At 39.0% G+C, this 21785-nt stretch overlaps 1 long non-coding RNA gene across 1 annotated transcript; it reads left to right on the top strand.

Annotated features, from left to right (window-relative positions):
• Positions 1-7894: 7894 nt before the first annotated feature.
• Positions 7895-11878, top strand: LOC118762820. The gene is made up of 3 exons (XR_004998569.1): positions 7895-8085; positions 11037-11051; positions 11868-11878. It is a non-coding gene; the product is annotated as an uncharacterized LOC118762820 (long non-coding RNA).
• The last annotated feature ends 9907 nt before the right edge of the window (positions 11879-21785 follow it).

Raw genomic sequence — 21785 nt, 5'->3', positions numbered from 1 at the left:
GAGACAGACACAGAAGGTCCCTAATTATTCATCAGTTATGAACCAGATGGTATTACTCAGTTTCGCACCATTAATGATAAGACTGAGAACTTCCTATGCTGGAGGTGCCCGCGAAAGTTGCGGAGGCTATAGAGCCGAAAGCAAATAAAACAGTACAGAGTGGATATACAAAAGTGAATAAATGTAATTTAAGTGGATGGACAAAGACGAAATAAATACGAAACGAGCAAAATATAGCCTCAGGGCCAAGAAGACAAAAATGGTGGGTAGCGCTTAAATGGCATTCTAAGGGATTAGAAAACAACAAATCCTAAGACAATGGGACACAGAATTTAGGACCGGTCAGCGACACAACCAGTGTGAAAAAGGGAGAGAGAAAAAGAAAGGCTGGCCGTGGGTCACCTGTCATCAATTATAATTGGTTTAAATATTCTTTTTAAGAAAAATTATGGCTCTTGTTAGCATACATCCTTTACTAAAATAATCTCTTGTGCTTTCACAACTCCCCCTAGGAGGCTTTAGCATCTGCGTTAGAAATCATTGCTTTAGATCATAGGTTCTCGAAGTGGGCGCTACTGCCCCTTGGTGGGCGTTGAGACGGTCCAGGTGAGAGTTGGTGCCTAAGGACACGGTAGACAAAATGGAGGCGTTGGGAGGAAGGCAGTGGATTATTATAATTGTTGCTGCTTCGTGTAGAAATCTAGGCAATCACCACTGTGATAACAAAGACGAACAATGTTTTTAGTTTTATGGAGCCTTTTATTTTCTACTCTTACGTAACATCGTGCAGGTGTACCGCGTGTATATACAAATGCATGGCAGCCATTTATTTTCTACTCGTACGAGTAGAAAATAGATGGCTCCATAAAATTTAAACCATTGTTCGTCTTTGTTATCACTGTGGTGATTGTGACCCCGCTCGCCTAGATTTCTACACGAAGCAGCAACAGTAGAAAAAACTTTGTCGGCTCATCATTCTTGAAGCAGCAGAAAATTGGTCACACTGGTACAAAGCCACGTTCGCAGTTACATGAAATAACCAAAGAAGAAGAACATTCAAGGATAACAGCGGGTTTTCTGAGATAGTGATGGACACAAAAGGGACCCCACCCCTTTTTCTGAGAACAAAATAACCTCGATCCCAGACCTACTTCTTACAAGTTGTGAAAGCTAATACTAAATAGTAATACAATAGGCTTATCATTGGAGATAATAATAATATTATAATATTGTATACAAATCATATAATAGTATATTAAATATCAAATGATTCATAGAATATATAAATTAGTAAAATATAATATATTTCTGTTGTGTCTGGGGAGAGTCATTTTCTTTTTGTGCCTTATAATGTAACACAATCACCGGTCAAATTTCCACTTCTTTCTTTTTTTTTTCCTAAAATTTTCGTTGAGTCTTGCAACGAAATAAGATATTTCTTTATACATAAAAATAGGGGTGGGGCGCTGAGGGTATTATGCGGCCACAAGGCGGCGAGCTGGCAGAAACGTTAGCACGCCGGACGAAATGCTTAGCCGTATTTTGTCTGCCGCTACGTTCTGAGTTCAAATTCCGCCGAGGTCGACTTTGCCTTTCATCCTTTCGGGGTCGATTAAATAAGTACCAGTTACGTATTGGGGTCGATATAATCGACTTAATCCGTTTGTCTGTCCTTGTTTGACCCCTCTGTGTTTAGCCCCTTGTGGGTAGTAAAGAAATATGTATTATGCCGCCATGTGGTCTGGCCTAGGGCTAAACAACAAGGTCCGATGAACTTACGCGTGAATGACCAACGAAAGAGACTACATCGACGCTTGACTTGTCAGAAGTAGCAGATACATTTTTCTCAAACCACACTACACTGTTATTAAAAAAAGAAGAGGCGGTGGGTAATATAATCAGAGGTACACCATCCCTAGAAGACGAAGTGGACAGCATGGTCACGGCAAAAGTGCCTTTCATCGTTTAGTCTGCTCAGTAAGAGCTAACATGAGGCTACGGCGTAGAAGCAACAACTGAAACATATTGCACACGTGACATGATTTGCAATACATAAGTCGTAACATAACACTACTTAAACCAGTCACATTTGTATACTTTCATCTTACCCAAAAGGCCAGAAGCGATTAGAACCAAGTACGTCATTATTTAGCAAAACTAGAAAACAATGTTGCTGGATATTGATTTAATTATTGTATAATGTACTGAGTTATATATGCACATACATGCATACTTTAATACATACATACACACACATACATACATACCTACCTACATACATACATACATACATACATACATACATACATACATACACACACACATACATAAACACGCACATACATGTACGTATGTATATATCTGTGCATAAATACACACATGCATACATGTGTGTGTGTTTGTATACACATCCAGACACATACACGCACACACGCATATATAAATTGTGTGTATATATTTATATATATATATATATATATATATATATATATGTATGTATGTATGTATGTATGTATGTGTGTATGTATGTATGTTTATGTGTGTGTATGTATGTATATGTGTGTGTGTGTATGTATGTATGTATGTATGTATGTATGTATGTATGTATGTATGTATGTATGTGTGTGTGTATGTATGTATGTATGTAGTAATAATACGCGCGTGACGACAGAAGTGGTAGATCTCAATATCATTGGAAACAGAAGACTATTTTTATTGAACGATACGGTTTTGGGGGCTTTCATTCAGGACTTGAAGTTTCTGTTCAGCGATATAATAATCGTCGCACTTCTTCAGCTGTCATAAGCCCGGTGCACGCAGCACCATCTATTACAAACATGGTGGTAGTAGTGGCTCTCTGTTATTCGACGATGAAGAACTGTATTATCTGCTCTTGGATTAATGTGTATGCAATTGAATATATCACAGGCCTGTGTACCCTTAACATAATTCTCATGCAGAATCGGAGTAGGGCAGTGTGTAATAAGGGTGTACTTTTTGAATTACAGGTACAATACACCCGATAAGCTTCAATACAGTTTCCATATACCGAGATTCGCTTAGAAGTTATGGGTCTCCCCCGAAACTTAAATAGACATGCAGTCAGCGAGATCAGGTTAACGTGCAATTTAGTCTCGTAAAAACGTGAAAGTAAATTGTGATAGAAACCAGAAATGACGACTGTGAAATCCCATAATTATGGGAATTAACGTGTAAGTGACTGAACATTTCATAGATATGTGTTCTCTTCACGTAATTTTCAGCGTGACAGTGGGACATGACTGTATTCTTTTGATTACAATCCACCCGAAGCACTTCTGTTAATAAGTACTAGGCTTACAAAGAATAAGTCCTGGGGGTCGATTTGCTCGACTAAAGGCGATGCTCCAGCATGGCCGCAGTCAAATGACTGAAACAAATAAAAGAATAAAAGAAAAGAATACATACATATACGCACGCGCATAGACATACATACATTATGGCTAGATGGATGGACGGATGGATGGATGGATGGATGGATGGGTGTAAGGCTGTGAGAGGGTGAAAATTTATTTAGCCAGTACAGAGAATTTAGTACGAGACAGAGTTAGATATGATCTTTATACAATACTTACGATATACAAATTTGCTACTTAAGTTTTGTGATCAGATTGTGACTTTAACTTACACAGAGTATAAATCTGGGTAACCATTTAGTTTTTGTTTGATCGATAGATGGCACACAAAATTGTTTCCTCCGTGTGTTCAAGTTGCAACTTCATCATGAAACTAAAGTTTAAGGTTTTTTTCTTAAGTACAGTGTGTGTGTGTGTGTGTGCGTGTACAGAGAGAGAAAGAAGTGGAGAGAGAGGGGAGTGAGAGAGAGAGGGGAGTGAGAGAGAGAGGGGAGTGAGAGGGAGAGGGAGAAAGAGGGAAATGAGAGAGAGAGAGGGAAAGAGAGATAAAGATAGATAGATAGATAGATAGATAGATAGATAGGTATGTATGTATATTTGTGTACATGTACATGTGTCTGTGTGTGTACATGTGTATGTATGTGCATGCACGAAGACGCGTGCATGTAAGTTGTTTTCTATATGCGTAAGCCTTTTGTTCAAATATTCACCTACCTGTGACAAACTTAGAGAGTGTGAGGCAGATGAGATGTTTTGTAACAAGTCTCTAAAGTTTTGAGTTCCATTGACATTAGTTATAATGCCAACGGGAACAACAGCAAATATTGTATCACGTACTTGAAAAGGAGACATAACATACACCCACAAGCATACCAGCACAAATTTCGAGGTTAATTTGTCACCTTATACCCAGGGAGTGGGCTAAAAAATTACAATCTTCTTTGTTCATAAAATACACAAGCGAGAAAATAAATTGGGAGAAAGCAGACGATCTCAGTATTTTCTACTGATAATAATAACGTTTGTATTGAATGATATATTCAAAATATTTCATATCTGTATGACTAAGTCAAACTATTATGAACTCTGATGCTGCGTGATTCTGTAAGAGTTGTTTATCCTGAAGACAGGTTTCTTGAAAAATTTGTTTTCAAGCAAAACTGTGAATAATGTTGCTACAAAGACTGTGGGCTATTTATTATATCTGACAGTTCTTGCGTGCTTTAAGGCACCTTTTGTGGAATTAATTATCCATTTGTCACGCTGCTATGACAGCAGTCGTCTGGTTTGAGATTCCGTTCTCTGAAGACATCAGTTACTCTGTTTATGCACCTGCAGTAGTGTGTGTATTAGTAACACGTGAATGATCAAACGTCTATTATAACCGATGGTTACATTACATTTATATTGGTTTCAAATTTTGGCAAGAGTTCAGCAGTTTTGGGGGAGGGGCTAAGTCGATTACATCGACCCCAGCGCTCAACTAGTACTTGTTTTATCGACCTCTAAAGGATGAATGGCAAAGTCGAGCTCGGCGGAATGTGAACTCAAGATGTAAAGGTGGACGAAATGCTGCTAAGCATTTTGCTCGGCGTTCTAACGATTCTGCCAGCTCGCTGCCTTACATGCATATATATATATATATATATATATATATATATATATATTACGTAAACTCTCCCTATATATATGTATGTATGTATGTATGTATGTATGTGTGTGCTTTCGGTGCGAATGGTTTTTCATACGGCGCCGAGTTTACAATCTTGTAAATAATAATAATTTAGTCTAATAAAGGGGGCATATAAGCCCTCGACAGAAAAGAAAATGGCTTTCCTATCCGCGTGGGAACCGAACCCACATCCCTTGGTTAACGCGACTCTGTTACCTTTACACCAGCGAATCAGACTCCCTAGTGCTGTCAAATTTAAGAACTATAATAGTTTGGGTTTGTTTTTGTGTAAGCAAACTTTCTATATGCATTAGGTGCGAATGTTTTTTGTTTTTTTTATACGGCGCCGAGTTTACCATCCTGTAAATAATAATAATTGTATTTTTATATAAGCTTAAAACTTATGGCGATCACCGTGCAATGACTAAGGAAAATAGTCTAATAAAGGGACATATAAGCCTTTCACAGAAAAAAAGAAGGCTTTCCTATCCGCGTGAGAGTCGAACCCACATCCCTGTTAACGCACACACACACGTTTATGTATTTGTGTAGCCAGATTCCTTGTGAAATAGTTTGCTGAAACAGATATTCTTGTATTTCGAAACGGTCATTTTTCTTTCTTTCTTTTTTTTTTTTTTTTTGCCAAATATACACATGCAATATAATATTTGTTCTTCATTCGTTTATTACTGGTCTTATTCTAACTCATGTTCATTATTCGGAAATCTTTCGTCACGCATTTGTGACCTCTTCAGCGACATCTTCTGTCTTCGTGTGTGCTCTTGTTCCGTTTATGTCATTCTGCTCTTCTGTGATGTGTATCTTTATATGCGTATGCGTTTGCATCCGTCCGTCCGTGTGTGTGTGTGTGTGCATGCACATGTGCACGCACACACAAATATGGACGCAAAAGCATGTGCATATAAGGATACATATCATAGAAGAACAGAATGAAATAGGTGGAGCAAGAGCACACACGAAGACGGAAAGTGTCGCTGAAGAGGTCACAGATGTGTGACGAAAGATTTTCGGACAATGAAGATGAGTTAGAATAAGAACAGTAATAAATGAGTGAAGAACAAATATTTAGTGCATGTGTTTATTTGGCAAAAAAAAAAAAAGAAAAATGACCATCCTGAAATACAACAATATGTATGAAAAAATGAATAGAAATAGCTTTTCCGATAATTTTATTAAAGTGGGAAAACTGACGGGAAAACCATTTCTATTCACTTTTTCAAATATATAATACTGTACCAAAGACTTTCTATTTCTTATTCTACTAACACCTCTCTCTCTCTCTCTCCTCTCTCTCTCTCTCTCTATATATATATATATATATATATATATATATATATATATATAAAGTGACAATTATTCGGTATCCATAATAAAACTCCGAGTTTCGGATGTCGGTGCGGAGGCTACCGACATGGCTACCGAATAATTGTCCCATATATTTACAGATATATATTCCTTTATTTATATATCAAGGTATCTTTCATTCTTTTGTTGTCTTGCCATTTCTATCAATATATATGTGTGTGTGTGTGTGAGTGTGTGTGTGTGCGTGCGTGCATGTGTGTGTATGTATGTATGTATATATATATATATATATATATATGTATATATATATGCATATATATATCAATACACGCATACACACACATACATATTTACACAAAAACCTAGAAATACTAGGTTTTTCAAAGAAAGAACAAAAGAAACTGACGCACCTTCTCCAAATCCTGTCTCTCAATGGCTGAGTGGAGATTTGTAAGACATTCCCAAGATTCTCTACCTATGATATGTTAGATGAATAGATGCACACACATATGTGTGTGAACCGACAGCTCAAGCAACACACCAATTCAACCATATATTTACAAACACCGGGAACGCTCTTAACTCAAAAACTACTGTCGTTTTGTTAGCGACCGACTCGAACTCTCTCAACAAGTACTTAAAACCCATAGAAACAGCACGCGCGCACACGTATGTAATCATATGTATGATTATATATATTATATATATGCATATACATATATACACACACACACACACACATATGTGTGTGTGTACATACATACATACATACATACACATACATACATACATACATACATACATACATACATACGTACATACGTACATACATACATACATACATACATACATACATACATACATACATACATAAATACATACATACATACATACATGTATAGGCTTTTCGAAGAAAGAACAACAGAAAATAACATGCATTCTCCAAATCCAATCTTTCAATGGCACAGTGAAGATTTGTAAGAAATTCTCAAATCCAGAAAGGAGAAAGCTGATTCTAAGACTACAGATCCAAGCCATCACTAGAACTGTCGAAATCTGTAAAACTTTCCAGAAGTTTATCATTTAAGTATATATGAGCATGTCTAGATATGCAAATATATGCATGGGAAGACATGCATAAAACAAAACATACAAATCTGCATGTATACATACATACATAGATACATACATACATACATACATACATACATACATACATAGCCTGTTGATGTTGAAATTCCAATGAAGGAACCTTGGATCTAGGTTAAAAACTGGCTCTTTGTCTATTGACCAGAAATATTGAAATAAAACTGAATAATGACATACATACATACATAAATACATACATACATACATAAATACATACATACATACATACATACATACATACATACATACATGCATGCATGCATGCATGCATGCATGCATGCATACATACATACATACATACATACATACATACATACATACATACATACATACATACATACATACATACGTACGTACATATTCTATCTTTAAACTCCATCCTGTCAACACCTGAAATATAAAATTCTGCCCTGAAGAAGGAAGCGGAGTTATCCGATAATGGAACCAAGTAACTATCATTATTCCAGACCACCAAGCCCCAGAAGCAGCTGTTGGACTCGGAAAACTCAACCCATTTAACTTCTGATATCATTTATATTCTGTGTAAGTTGGACCATTTTCTATTCATACATATGTACATTTCTTGTGTTAAATGTATTTAATTTTCTATGTAAATCAATTTGCCTCACTTGCCTGTCCTTACATTTACTCCTGTACCTGCTCAAGTTCTAATCTCTTGAGCACTCCGAAGTGTCTTCTATATAGAGAACACCTGTCTCTAACCTATAACCTATACATACATACATACATACATACATACATACATACATACATACATACATACATACATACATACATACATACATACATGCATGCATGGATACATGATGGCTGCCCCCTCGTTATCGAGTAGGGCCATTGCACGAAGCTTAACTGTTATTGGTGCTGTGATCAAATGTGACTTTTATTTGCTTTTTAAGGCTACAACCAGCCATTCAGTTGAGACTCACAGCACCATCAACAATCATGAACAATGTTGTTATCGTGCAATGCCTGTGCAAGAAGATTTTTTTTAAAGTGAGGAAAGGCTGTGCACTGAGTCAATCCCACTCACTAAGCAACAGCAGCCATAATCCGAAAAGAAGAACAAGTCAACATCATCGGTAACCACTGAGCCGCAGGTTTTATGTCGGAGTTACTCCCATCTACCTGAGTTACCTTCTCCTAGAAGGATGCCCTAACAAAGGCAGTCCTTCACTCCCAATGGTTTAACCGCGCGATCGGGTATTCAGTTCGATTATTTCTATGTCCCCGCGCATGATACAGCCTTAAGACATTTATTGGATGGTCGTTGACTCTCAAGAGTTCCTCCGCCCTTTGACGGGTTTCGCTTTTCATCCCGCAGGGTGTCCAATAAACACCCTCCTCACCAAGCAAGCTTGGTGGGGTTGCCGGTTTAGTTGCCGACGACCCGACCATGCAACAAGTTGTACTGGATTACATGTTATCAGTAGCACTCGAAAGTGACCTGACACATACATACATACATACATACATACAAAAATACCTTGTTGATGTTAAAATTCAAATGAAGGAACCGTTGATCTAGGTAGAAAGCAGCTCTTCTCTATTGGCAAGAAATCTTGAAATAAAACTGAATAATGACATACGTACATACATACATACATACATACATACATAAATACATACATACATACATACATACATACATACATACATACATACATACATACATACATACATACATACATACATGACAATTTATAGAGACTTTGAGACATCTCGTCCACGTGTCGTTCAACGATAGGGAGAGTGCAATGCCAAAGTGTTTCTTCATTGTGTGTTACGGAGAGTCAAGTCCTGGAACACAACTGCGACAGATGAAGACCACTGGCATATAATTTGTCACAACGGCTCTCATACGACTCCATTGGTAGCTGAAGATCTAAGACAAGGCATCAAACACTGTGGAGTAAATTCTGCATTCAGGGTTTCGATTCCTATTTCTCTTTTTTATAAACATGGAGGACTTTATCTTTGTGTTTCATCTTTGACTTCTTTGCTCATGACTGTGCCCATGCTGGACTACTGTTTTAAAAAGGTTTAGTCGCCCACAAATCGAACCCAGCTCTTGTTTTTTTTTAAAACCGGCTACTTATACTATTGGCCTCTTTTGTCAAATCGCTAAGTTATGAGGACGAAAACAAACCACATACATACATACATACATACATACATACATACATACATACATACATACATACATGCATGCATGCATGCATGCATACATAATACAAACATACATACATACATACATACATGCATGCATGCATGCATGCATACATACATAATACATACATACATACATACATACATACATACATACATACACACATATACACACACACACATTAATGTTTGTTTTTATGTTCGTTTACAATAAAAACAATTTTACATTAATCTGATGGATTGCTCTATACTTTTGTTGAATGCGAATTTATTATTCTTGTACAAGAATGTTGATGTTGACAGTGACTTCGAAGTTTTGACCAGCTAAGTCATCGTCGAACTGCGATACAGTAGAGTTAGACTTGCCTTTATATCGCCTCTGTTGAGCAAAATTCATATTTGTGGGTTTGAGTGGGGTGGTAATTAAGTTTTTATGGTTGGTTGTTATGGAAAGGTGTTTTGAAGAAAAAATGATTAAATTTGGGGTTGTGCTATTGTTTAGAATTTATTCATGCATGTAGAACTAAGTAAACAAGCTGGTAGGTGTTTCTCTTTTGTTGGGTAAGCACAAGGTGTGACAGAATTTTTGTTAATGTTGGTATTATTGGATTGAATCTTTTTGCTCTGACAACGTAATGGTCAAAGTTATAAAGTCCAGTATTTAGGCCCTTAGCAATTGTATGTGTCAACATTATTTTACAAAAGTAGGTGGTTGGTTTAAGCTGGTCAATTCTTTACTTGCTGCACTTGAAATATTACACTGATAACCTTGTCTTTCATTTCTTTATGTAAGATATTGTCCAGCTCCAGGATCTCAAGGTGCTTGTACCCATTATCATCCGGGTCTTCCATTCTCTCTCTCCATTATTATTAATATTATTATTATTATTATTATTATTATTATTATTATTATTATTATTATTATTATTGAATGAGAGAGCAGTGCATGCCATCAAAGGGACACTAGGGTAAAATATACGAAGCCCAGTATACCCATCATGACTACCCGTCTGATAAGGGTACATGCATCACAACCATATGTGCGCGACATGGTGATCTCATATCAAGATAAACAGCACATGACCTTGCAGGTGGGGGGGGCAGTTAGGTTTTTCTTCTGGTCGAGTAACCCATCCCGCTCAAAAGGTACTTGAATAAGGGTTGTTTATGGATATTGAACGAAACACCCATGTTTCCAGAGGTGAATTATTCAAACCCCAAAGAATCCCTCTCAACACATGATTATGATGCTCCCCCACTACTTCTGCTCGTGATCAGAGATGTACATATCATCAGCCACTAAGGGACATGCTCAACTGGTTAAGGTCAAACAACTGACAAACAAATCTGTGGTATTGAGCAGAATATTTGCTGTAGCCCATCTTTTATACCAAGACAAGACAATGTACATGATAACACTTCCAATCAGTTAAGATCAGAAGCCATGAGAGCCACTGCCTGGTACTACATCAGGGCATTTATTATTATTATTATTATTATTATTCTATGTTTGACTTTTGCTTTATGTTTGTACAAGTTGGCTCCAAGTCTCACCCAGAGACCTCAAGAGACAACAGGTTGGAAGTTCACTTTGTTGTTATGCCTTGTGTGCCATATAATTGGTTTTTTTTTTTTGGTGTTGTACTAGTGAATGTCTAATAAATAAATTTTTAAAAAAGAAAAAAAATTGTTTGTTTTAAACCTTGAGATTACATAGAGAGTATTTTGCGTAGAATATGAGCAGTTCCCATGAGCACTATCTTTTGAATTTCTGCCATTTTGGGGTTTCATGGTATCTGAGTTAGGTATATTGTGCAGCTCTATCATGCCTGTTGAGATACTCTGTAGGCGCAAGAAGACTGCACTTGGAGACAACATGATCAATGTTTTCATTTTGTTGTCGACATACACGACATGTTGGGCTACTGCCGTTCTTTAGTATGTTGGCCTGGTAGTTTCTTGTTGGTAGGCATTGATCTTGAGCTGCTATGATAAACCCTTCTGTTTCAGATTTTAAGCCAGAGGCCATTAGCCATTGATGGGTCAGGGCTTTGTCAATATCTGCATTCTTCGCTCTCTTTGGGTATTTGCCATAGAGAGGTTTTTCTTGCCATTTATCATTCAGAATATCTAAGGTCGCAGTTTTAGCACGGGTTTTCATGTGCTTAGCTTTTTCTGTGCATGTTTCTTGTATGTCTATCTCTAATCCCGAAGTTTGTTGTATTCGGAATTCACTTAGATATTCCTTTGCCTGTTTTTTACTGAGTATGATGCTTTCTTGTTTTCATGTTTTGAGACAAGTCCTCAGACTTTTTCAGGTAGGTGTCTAGGCCAATTGTAGCAATCTTCATTGTTATTGCCAGTTGTAAAAGACCACGGCCTCCCTCTTTTCTTGGCAGATAAAGTCGTTCTGTATCTGCCTTAGGGTGGTGCATTCTATGCATTGTCAACAGTTTTCGTATTTTTCTGTCAAGCTGACATATTTCAGTAATTGACCAGTTAACGATATTGAAACTGTAAGTCACGACTGGTATGGCTAATGCATTGATCGCTTCGATCCTGTTTCTTGCATTCAGCTCTGTCTTGAGTATTGCTCTCACTCTTCGATAACATTCTCTCCTGATCCTTTCTTTCATCTCTGAATGCCTTATTCCGTCCCCTTCAATTACCCCTAGGTACTTGTAGCTCTCCGCTGGGTCTAATTCTTTTATGACATTCTGCTGGTCAAGGTTAACGTTAGATGCTTCTGTCATTTTTCCTTTGATAAAGGTAGCTTTTGCACATTTATCGAGGCCAAATTGCATTCTGATGTCGTCACTGAATTGTTTGAAAATCGCTAGTAAGCCCTTGTGTTGTTGGTCATTTTTTGCAAAAAGCTTTAAATCATCCATGTAAATGAGATGATTTATATTTTTATCAAACATTTTATATCCGTACTGCGCGGACTATTATTATTATTATTATTATTATTATTATTATTATTATTATTATTATTATTACTATTTTATGTTTGACTTTTGCTTTACATTTGTACAAATCTCACCCAGAGACCTCAAGAGACAAGTTAGAAGTTCACGCTGGTGTTATGCCTAGGATGCCATATATTTGGTTTTGTACATAGTGTTGTTCTAGAGAATGTTTAAGAAACCATAAGAAAATGATGTGTTTGTTTTAAATCTTGAGATTACATAGAAAGTATTTTGCTTGGGATATGGGCAATTCCCATGAGCACTATCTTTTGAATTTCTGCCATTTTGGAGTTTCCTGGTATCTGAGTTAGGTAGCAATCAGCACCTTTTCCTATCCTTCCCAGGGCACTTATGACAACAGGTATTGTTTTAGTCTTCAGGTTCCACATTTTACTAATTTCTATTTCAAGATCTTTATACTTGCACAGTTTTTGGTAGGTCTTGACAGATATGTTTATATCGATTGGGACAGTCATATCAATGAGGAGGCATGATTTTTGCCAAAAGTCTTTCAATATGATGTCTGGCCTATTTGCATTTATCTTTCTGTCAGTTGAAGTTCCAGAGGATCCATGTGATCATTCTCAAGCACTGGAAGTGGTTTGTGTTCCCCCCAGTTTTAACATGTCGCGCCCAGGTTTTTGCAAATAACCCAGCGAATATATTGTGTAGCTCTATCATGCCTGTTGAGATACTCTGTAGGCGCAAGAAGACTGTACATGGAGACAACATGATCAATGGTTTCATTTTGTTGTTGACATACACGACACGTTGGGAAGCTGCCGTTCTTTAATATGTTGGCCTGGTAGTTCATTGTAGGTAGGCATTGATTTTGGGTTGCTATGATAAACCCTTCTGTTTTAGATTTTAAGCCAGAAGCCATTAGCCATTGATGAGTAAGGGCTTTGTCAACCTCGGCATTATTCGCTCTCTTTGGGTATTTGCCATTGAGAGGTTTTTCTTGCCTTTTATCAGTCAGAATATCTAAGGCCGCAGTTTTAGCACGGGTTTTCATGCGCTTAGCTTTTTCTGCGCTTGTTTCTACTATGTCTAATTCCGGAATTTGCTGTTGTCTTTGCACAGCTTCTACCGCTGGAGATGTACTACGGTGCCAGCTGTTCACTACTAGTGGACTAAGGTGACACCCCTTATTTTTCGAGCACCATCCGGAGTATTCGAGCAGTTCCAAGCAGTACTATTTTCTGCCAGTGCTCCACCCTTATTGCAGCCCCTATTTGTTCCATGTACTTCTCAAGATTTTTACTCACTGTTCTCAGGACTCCGACGATTATTGGTACTACTACCTTTTTCATCGACCACAACTGCTTAACCTCCCAAGCTAACCTGTTATATCTGTCGACTTTTCTTTCTTCTTTATCGCATACCTTGCTGTCAGCTGGACATGCTATATCTATTATCCAGCATAGTTTGCTTTCTTTCTCAATTAACACTATGTCTGGTTTCCTGTTCTCCATCTCATGGTCGCACTGAATCATAAAATCCCATAGGATTATTATTGTTGTTGTTGTTGTTGTTGTTTTGTTATGGAAGTGAGTGCTGAAATACCATTTTGCACCTGTAAAAACTGCTTATCTGAATGGACGTATTCAAAACAAGTTTCGATTGACAGAATCACCCAGAAGCTGTGTCCGCAGAATGGTTTTAAATGGGTTAGTAATAACAAAATTTACTAGTTATTCAGTCTTTATACCTCATTAATTGGTTAAACATGCCTACATGTTGTGTGTATTTACCACACAACGACATTTATGTATGTTAGCTATGGACGTATCAAGCTTCATTTCACTAATACGCACTATCAGGCAATAATCTGGTATAATCAGTGCTGATTCACAATAAAATTACTAGTTTTTCAATCTCATTAATTCATTCTTTCACTTTCAGTTGTGTGTGTGTGTGTGTGTGTGTGTGTGTGTGTGTGTGTGTGTGTGTGTGTGTGTGTGTGTGCGTGTAACAGTATAATTTTGGGAGTCGGAGGAGGTTACCAATTGTAACGGGTAAATGTTAGAGTTCGTTTTGGATTGTTATCAAAATGTAACGGGTGTTGATGTTGCAGATGTGTAAGAAGAAAAATGGTAGAAGTTGATGTTAACTCCTAATTTTATTTACGCTACTTAATGTAAAGCCATGCCTCGACGGGTAGTTGTGTAGCATATAATTGAGAGTTAATTTTCCCTTGTATAAGTGTGTATGTGTTCTTGTCAGTTGTAGTAGTAAGCCAAAGTTAGTGATAGAGTGATGTTTGTCAGAAGAGAAAGATGAGCTTGTGAAAGTGAGAGAGTAGAAGGAAGTTTGTTCCGCCGTCAGCCTCCCGTGGCTGTCCGTCTCTGTCCGTCTCCGGTCGTCTCTGTTCACCAACTAACTTTTCCTTACGGAATTTTAGTATTTATAATTATGCAGGCTAGCTAGAAAGGGATACATATTGTTGATAACAATAGCTTCGTTCGATGCAGGTCGCCCTTATTTAATTTCAACTTTAGATGGCATATTAAAGGTCAAGTGTTAAGCTGAAAATACATAAATTGACTTGGCAAAGCCATATGTTGAATGTAACACCTGTCAACTATTGTTTTTCTGTGAGAAAAATGCTACTGCAATGTTAAGGGAAATTGACAGATTCAGGTTTGAATCTACTCCATGCCTAAATGAAGTCACTACATACACAATACATGCATACATACATACATACATACATATATATATATATATACATATATATATATATATATATATATATATATATATTATATATATATATTCAAAGAAAGTTAGAGGTTATGATTCCAACCAACTAAGGGATAATATCTACCCAATATACTGCTGGTAGAATACCAAATTATTAATACACAAGTGTTTTTTATTGCATTGCAATTACATTACCGAATGTACTAAATGGGTGAAGGTAAAGAGATATTTTACAATTACATAAGAAAATGGAGGGGATCAATAGGTGGTTCATCAACTTTTAGACATTATATTATGTCAACTTATTTATTTACTAAAATGACAATTACAAGAATATACATACATGTATAACATATTATGCTTTATTTATAACGTAACCTTATGTACTTTATAAAGTAACAACCAAGTACCTCAATTTCATCTACTTATTACTTCAGTCTGCTGGAGGAATAAAGGTAACATGAGGTATTTTTACCTCTTGGCTGAAACAGCTGTAAGTTATTTTCCCAATTTATATTCCTGTATGTTATATTTTAATAATTACTGGTATCTTTATATATTAATATATTTTTATATGTAAAGCATAATATGTTATAGATGTATGTATATTCTTGTAATTGTCATTTTAGTAAATAAATAAGTTGACATAATATAATATCTAAAAGTTAATGAACCACCTATTGAACCCCACCATTTCCTTATGGCTTTATATATATATATATATATAATATATATATATATATATATATATATATATATATATATATATACACACATACACATAGAGAGAGAGAGAGAGAGAGTGAGAGTGAGAGAGAGAGAGACGCAGGAGTGCTGTGTGGTAAATAGCTTGCTTACCAACCACGTGGTTCCGAGTTCAGTCCCACTGCGTAGCACCTTTGGCAAGTGTCTTCTACTATAGCCTCGGGTCGACCAAAGCCTTGCGAGTGGATCTAGTAGACGGAAACTGAAAGAAGCCCGTCGTATACACACACACACATGTATGTATGTATGTATGTATGTATGTATGTTTGTTTGTTTGTGTGTCTGTGTTTGTCCCCCTAGCAACACTTGACAACCGATACTGCGTTTACATTCCCGTAACTTAGCGGTTCGACAAAAGAGACCGATAGAATAAGTAGTCGGCTTACAAAAAATAAGTCTTGGGGTCGATTTTTTCGACTAAAAGCAGTGCTCCAGCATGGCCGCAGTCAAATGACTGAAACAAATAAAAGTGTAAAAGCATAGAGTCAATTCATATAAACGAATAATAAAATTAACAGACAAGAGGACGTGCACAAGGAATGTATTCACAAGGAATGTCATCATCATTGTTCGACCGTGGTCGAGACAATGGAATTTACCATGCTACGCCAGACTTCACGGTCCATCATGTCATTACGGAGGTCCTGTTGCTGGATGCCTGTATCCTTGGAGATTACATCAGGGTAGGAGAGTGTGCGCCCTCTGGTATTGCGAGTAGATGGCTTCCAGAGGAGAAGAGTAGAAATTACTTCTTTTTCAGCTCTACAACAATGTCCAGCAAACTGGACTCTCCTACCTTTCACAAGAGATGACACAGGTGGTAGTTTCCCATATATTTGCATTTTGGTTGGATGGCGCTTCCACGAGAGATTTTGAGCTCTCATAAGGAGGCGAGTGTAGGTTCCATCCAACCGCCTCTCAAGGAATGTACTAGTTTGACGCTCAGTAAAAAAGAGAGTGTTTTTGACGTTTCGAGCATAGCTCTTGGTTGGAAAGGAGGAAGGGAAAAGTCCAAAGAAGGAAAAGAAATCGCCAACAGCAGGTGTGTAGGTATATTGCTGAAGTGACTGTAAGTGGAAAGAGATAGGGAAAGTGGTTTGGGGGACAAGAGATTGTGAAAATGTCCAGTGTGTGTGTGTGTGTGTGTGTGTGTGTGTGTGTGTGTGTGTGTGTGTGTGTGTGTGTGTGCGTGTGTGTGTGTGTGTGTGTGCGTGTGTGCGTGTTTGTACGTATGAGTCAACGAGCAGGTTAGTAGCTGGTGTTTGTCTTAGTCGAAGGAGATGAAAGATGTGTGAATGGCTGTGTGTGGCTGTGTGCGTATGACGGAGAGGGAATGTGTGTGTGTGCGTGTGTGTGTGTGTGTGTGTGCGTGTGTGTGTGTGTGTGTGTGTGCATGAGTGCTTGTGTGAGTGTATATATATATACGTAGAGTAGATGAAACCATGGCGACTGAAGAAGGGTTTTTTTCCCTTGTGTTATTTGTCCTGTACTCTTTTTTGTTGTTTAAGAAAAATGTCCAGTTCCTTGTGTTTGTGTCTATGTTTTCGTTTCTCATTGTGTTCGACGTTTTTTTGGTGTCCTGTATTCATATATGCGTGTATATATACATATAGAGGTAGGTACGTACATATATGTACATATATATGCATATGTTTTATTTATTAATATACATATATATATACATATATGTGTGTGTGTGTGTGTATGTGCATGTATGCATGTTTGCGCGTATGTGTGTATCTTACGTGTGTGTTGGTTCTATTTGCACATGTCAGGCCAAATCAATATGTGTGTGCACTATGTGTCTATATTGGGGTGGTATTCAAGCTTTGTATATTGGTATTTGTGTGTGTGATGGATAGAAACTGAAAAATAACGTGAAAATGAAGGATAGAAAATAAAAAATAAAAATTCAAAATTAAAATGAATTTGTTTTTTTAATATTTTAAAAATAAAATTAAAATGTTTTTAAAAAAGGTGTGTGTAGGATGTCACTGGAAAGAGGGGGTTGTGTTTAGCCCAAATGGGTTTTGAGTTTGGAGACTAATATAGCTTTAGCTAAGCTATACACAAAAAAATTAACGGAGATCCAGAATGTATAAATGACAAATTTATTTAAATTAAACACATGTGAACGACAGCCGCCAGTCAACTCCTGTTTCGTAGAAGTCCGCTTAACAGGAAGTCCGCTTAACAGGAAGTCCACTTCGCTGCAGACCAGCTCCTTAGCTAGCCCGCAGCGAAGTTCCTGTCTACAGTTCGTCCATTATAAATCCTTGGGCAGTGCCCTACATATACCTCCTCCACAGAACTGTTGACTGTCATTGGAACCGGGAAGGCGTTTTAACTGCCCTACCCGTGCATGTCGTCACTCGGCTCTTTGGTGACTGTTCTTTGCCAAGGACTGGTGTGATTTGCCTGGGGCACCCCTGTTTGGTGGTTGAGCTACTTGGACGGGGTTGTCAATATTGAGATGGACCGGTTTCAATCTATCGATGGAAACTGTGTCTTGCCTACCAATTAGGAGCTAGAACGATTTGTCTCCCGGACATATGACTTCATATGGGCCATCGTAGGGGGACTGGAGGGGTTTTTGTCGTGTGTCACGTCGAACGAACACAAACTTAGCCGTGTGGAGGTAATTTGGTACGGATGTTTTAGGTGTACTGTGTGTGGACATGGAATAGGAAGCAACTAGAACACACTGTCTCTCAGTTGCGTGAGATACCTTTTGACATCTGGGTCTGACTTTGTGTTCGGAAGGAACTCTGCTGGCACTGTAAGAGGGGCACCATACACCATTTCAGCGGAAGAAGTGTTGAAATTTTCCTTTCGGGCGGTGCAGATTCCCAGCATCATCCATGGATCTATCCAATTGGGCCCATTAAGTCTGGTTGTCAACGATTGTTTCAGGCGGCGGTGAAATCTCTCCACTAACCCGTTAGTCTGTGGATGGTAGGCTGTTGTGCGCTTCATTGTGATTCCAAAAAGGTCACGCTTGTCATTCCACAGCTTGGAGTTGAATTGGAGTTGGATGAGATGCTGTCTGGGACACCGAAACGGGCAACCCAGTTTGTCATGAAGGCTCGGCTGACTTCTTGTGTTTCCGTGATGCGAAGAGGGATAGCCTCAGGCCAACGAGTGTAGTGGTCTACCAAGATCAGTAGGTACGAGAAAACCTGTGAATGTGGTAGGGAGCAGACAAGGTCAATGTTGGTAATGCCGAAACGGGCCTGTGGTAGTTCATAGTTGCCGAGGAGTGCTTTGGTGTGTTGATGGACCTTGGCTTGTTGACAGGCAATGCAGGTCTTAGTCTACTCCCCAAATTGCAAGGCCATACCATGCCAGATAAGTTTACTTGACAACAGGCGCCGTGTGGCTCTAGTACCCAGGTGGGACAGTCCGCGCCAGGCTAATGGGACAATCGGTCGTGGCTTCCCAGTGGATGCATCACACAGTAGGGTTGTGCCGTTGGTGCCAAAGTGCACATCCTGCAAGGAAAGTGACGTGATGACAGTGCGGTAGATCCTGATCTCGTCATCTGTCTGTTGGGCTGCAGCCATAGCCTCGTAATCCAAGCCTTCTGATGTTGGAGCTAGTTAGGTGTGAGAGCAGGTAAGGTCACGAGAGAGTGCGTCAGCGACTGGGTTGCCTTTTCCAGTTATGTGTTAGATGTCCGTGGTGTACTCAGAAATGGTCGATAGCTGTCGTTGCTGACGTGCAGACCAAAGCTCTGAGAGCTTGCTCATAGCAAAGGTGAGTGGTTTGTGAACATTGCAATCGTGCGGACTTCAAGAAAATAGCGAGAGTGGCGGACACCTAGATGGACAGCCAGCAGTTCCCTGTCAAAAGCACTGTATTTCTGATCCCAAAAACCCCCAATGGTTGTGTCGGAGGCATCGACTGTAGGTGCAGTCCAAGCTGACATATGAGGATAGGACAGCATGGTTGCTTTAGCCAGGGCTTGTTTTGTGGATTTGAAGGCTGAGGTCATTGCATCATCCCACTCCACCTGTCTTTTTGAACCATCTTTTGACAGTGCTTTCACCTTTCTGGCAGGGATGTAGCACCAGCACCTGTGATTCGATGTCCCAGGAAATCGATTTCTGTAATACCAAAAACACACATGGCAGGGTTGATTACTAGACCATACTGTCCCAGTCTATCAAAAAGAATCACTTGGCACTTCTTGTATAGCTCCGCATTTTGGCTTGCGATAAGGATATGCAAAGACAAACACAAAACCCCTGCACACGGTGTGCATCAAGCGTTGGAAGGACTGTGCTGCATTTTTCAGGCCAAGGGTATACGTAGGAATTGATACAGCCCGAAAGCAATTATCACAGCGGTTTTAGGTGCATCGTCGTCTTGTAAAGTTATTTGGCGCTAACCTCAGATGAGGTCGACCTTCGAGAAAACCGAGCACCCGGCTAGCTGGGCTGAGAAGTCCTGTATGCACGTAATAGGGATAGCAGTCGGGTGTCGTGTCTGCGTTGAGACGGCGGTAATCTTCTCAAGGTCACAACCTCCGTTGGGTTTTGGTACCACCTGGAGGGGTGCCGAACATGGACTGCTGGATCGGTGAACAATGCCCAACGCCTCCATATTGTCAAATTCGGCCTTTGCGATAGCAAGTTTGTCTGGTGATAGACAACGTGCGCGGCTGTGCACTGGGGGAGGGGGCGGTAGTGGGGATGTTGTTGGTCACTCTGTGGCGGGCTGTAAGTTTGGAGATTGTCGGGCGACTCGCAAGGGGATTCGAGAATTCGTTCTTGGTTTGAGAGACGGTTGCTATGCAGAGAGCAACTTGTGCAGATGTTGTCTGAGACATGGAAGCGTATATGTTGCTCTTGATGAGTCGTCTCCACTGCAAATCAATCAATAGCAAGTGTGCTCGAAGAAAGTCTGCCCCGATAATGGGCTGATGGACATCGGCGATGGTAAATGCTCGTGTGTATTTTTGTGAGCCGACGTTGAGAGAAAGGATGCAGCGACCTTACGCCTTGATTGCGGAGCCATTGGCGGCCGTTAAAGGTTGGCCTCGTTTTCCGTAACGGAGGTCCCTTGATGACGCTGGGATCACGCTGACTTATGCGTCTGTGTCAATTAAGAACCTACATCCGGAGCTCCGATCGCGGACACAGAGGAGCAGTTGATCGTGTTTGCCGGCCACCAGTGTATTCAATGGTGGTCATCCCTGGAGTTTTCCGGGGCCGATGACCAAGTGGCCATGAACATGCATGGTTGTTTGCATTTCATAAAGACGGACAAATAGCTGCTAAGCCTTTTGCTCTGCTTGCTAACGACTCTGCCAATTCACTGCCTTAAAAAAAAAGAAATGATATATATATAAATATTATATATATATATATATATATTATAAACAAACGGGGGGGGGGGGGGGGGGTGCACGTAACGCCGCGATAATATAAGGATAAATGTTTTATACATAAAGAACGTGAAATACAGGAAGGGACAAACACGGAACACAGACAAATCATTCGAAGCCTTCAATCTTCAGTCAGACACCGAATCATCATAGCAAATTTCGCGAAATATATATATATATATATATAAAATAAATATAAGAGAGTGGTCACTATATGGCTCACT

This window comes from Octopus sinensis, linkage group LG3 (genome assembly GCF_006345805.1).
Source record: "Octopus sinensis linkage group LG3, ASM634580v1, whole genome shotgun sequence".
Lineage (NCBI taxonomy): Eukaryota > Metazoa > Mollusca > Cephalopoda > Octopoda > Octopodidae > Octopus > Octopus sinensis.
The sequence above is the reverse complement of the archived record's forward strand: the minus strand, read 5'-3'. Positions and strand labels throughout refer to the sequence as shown.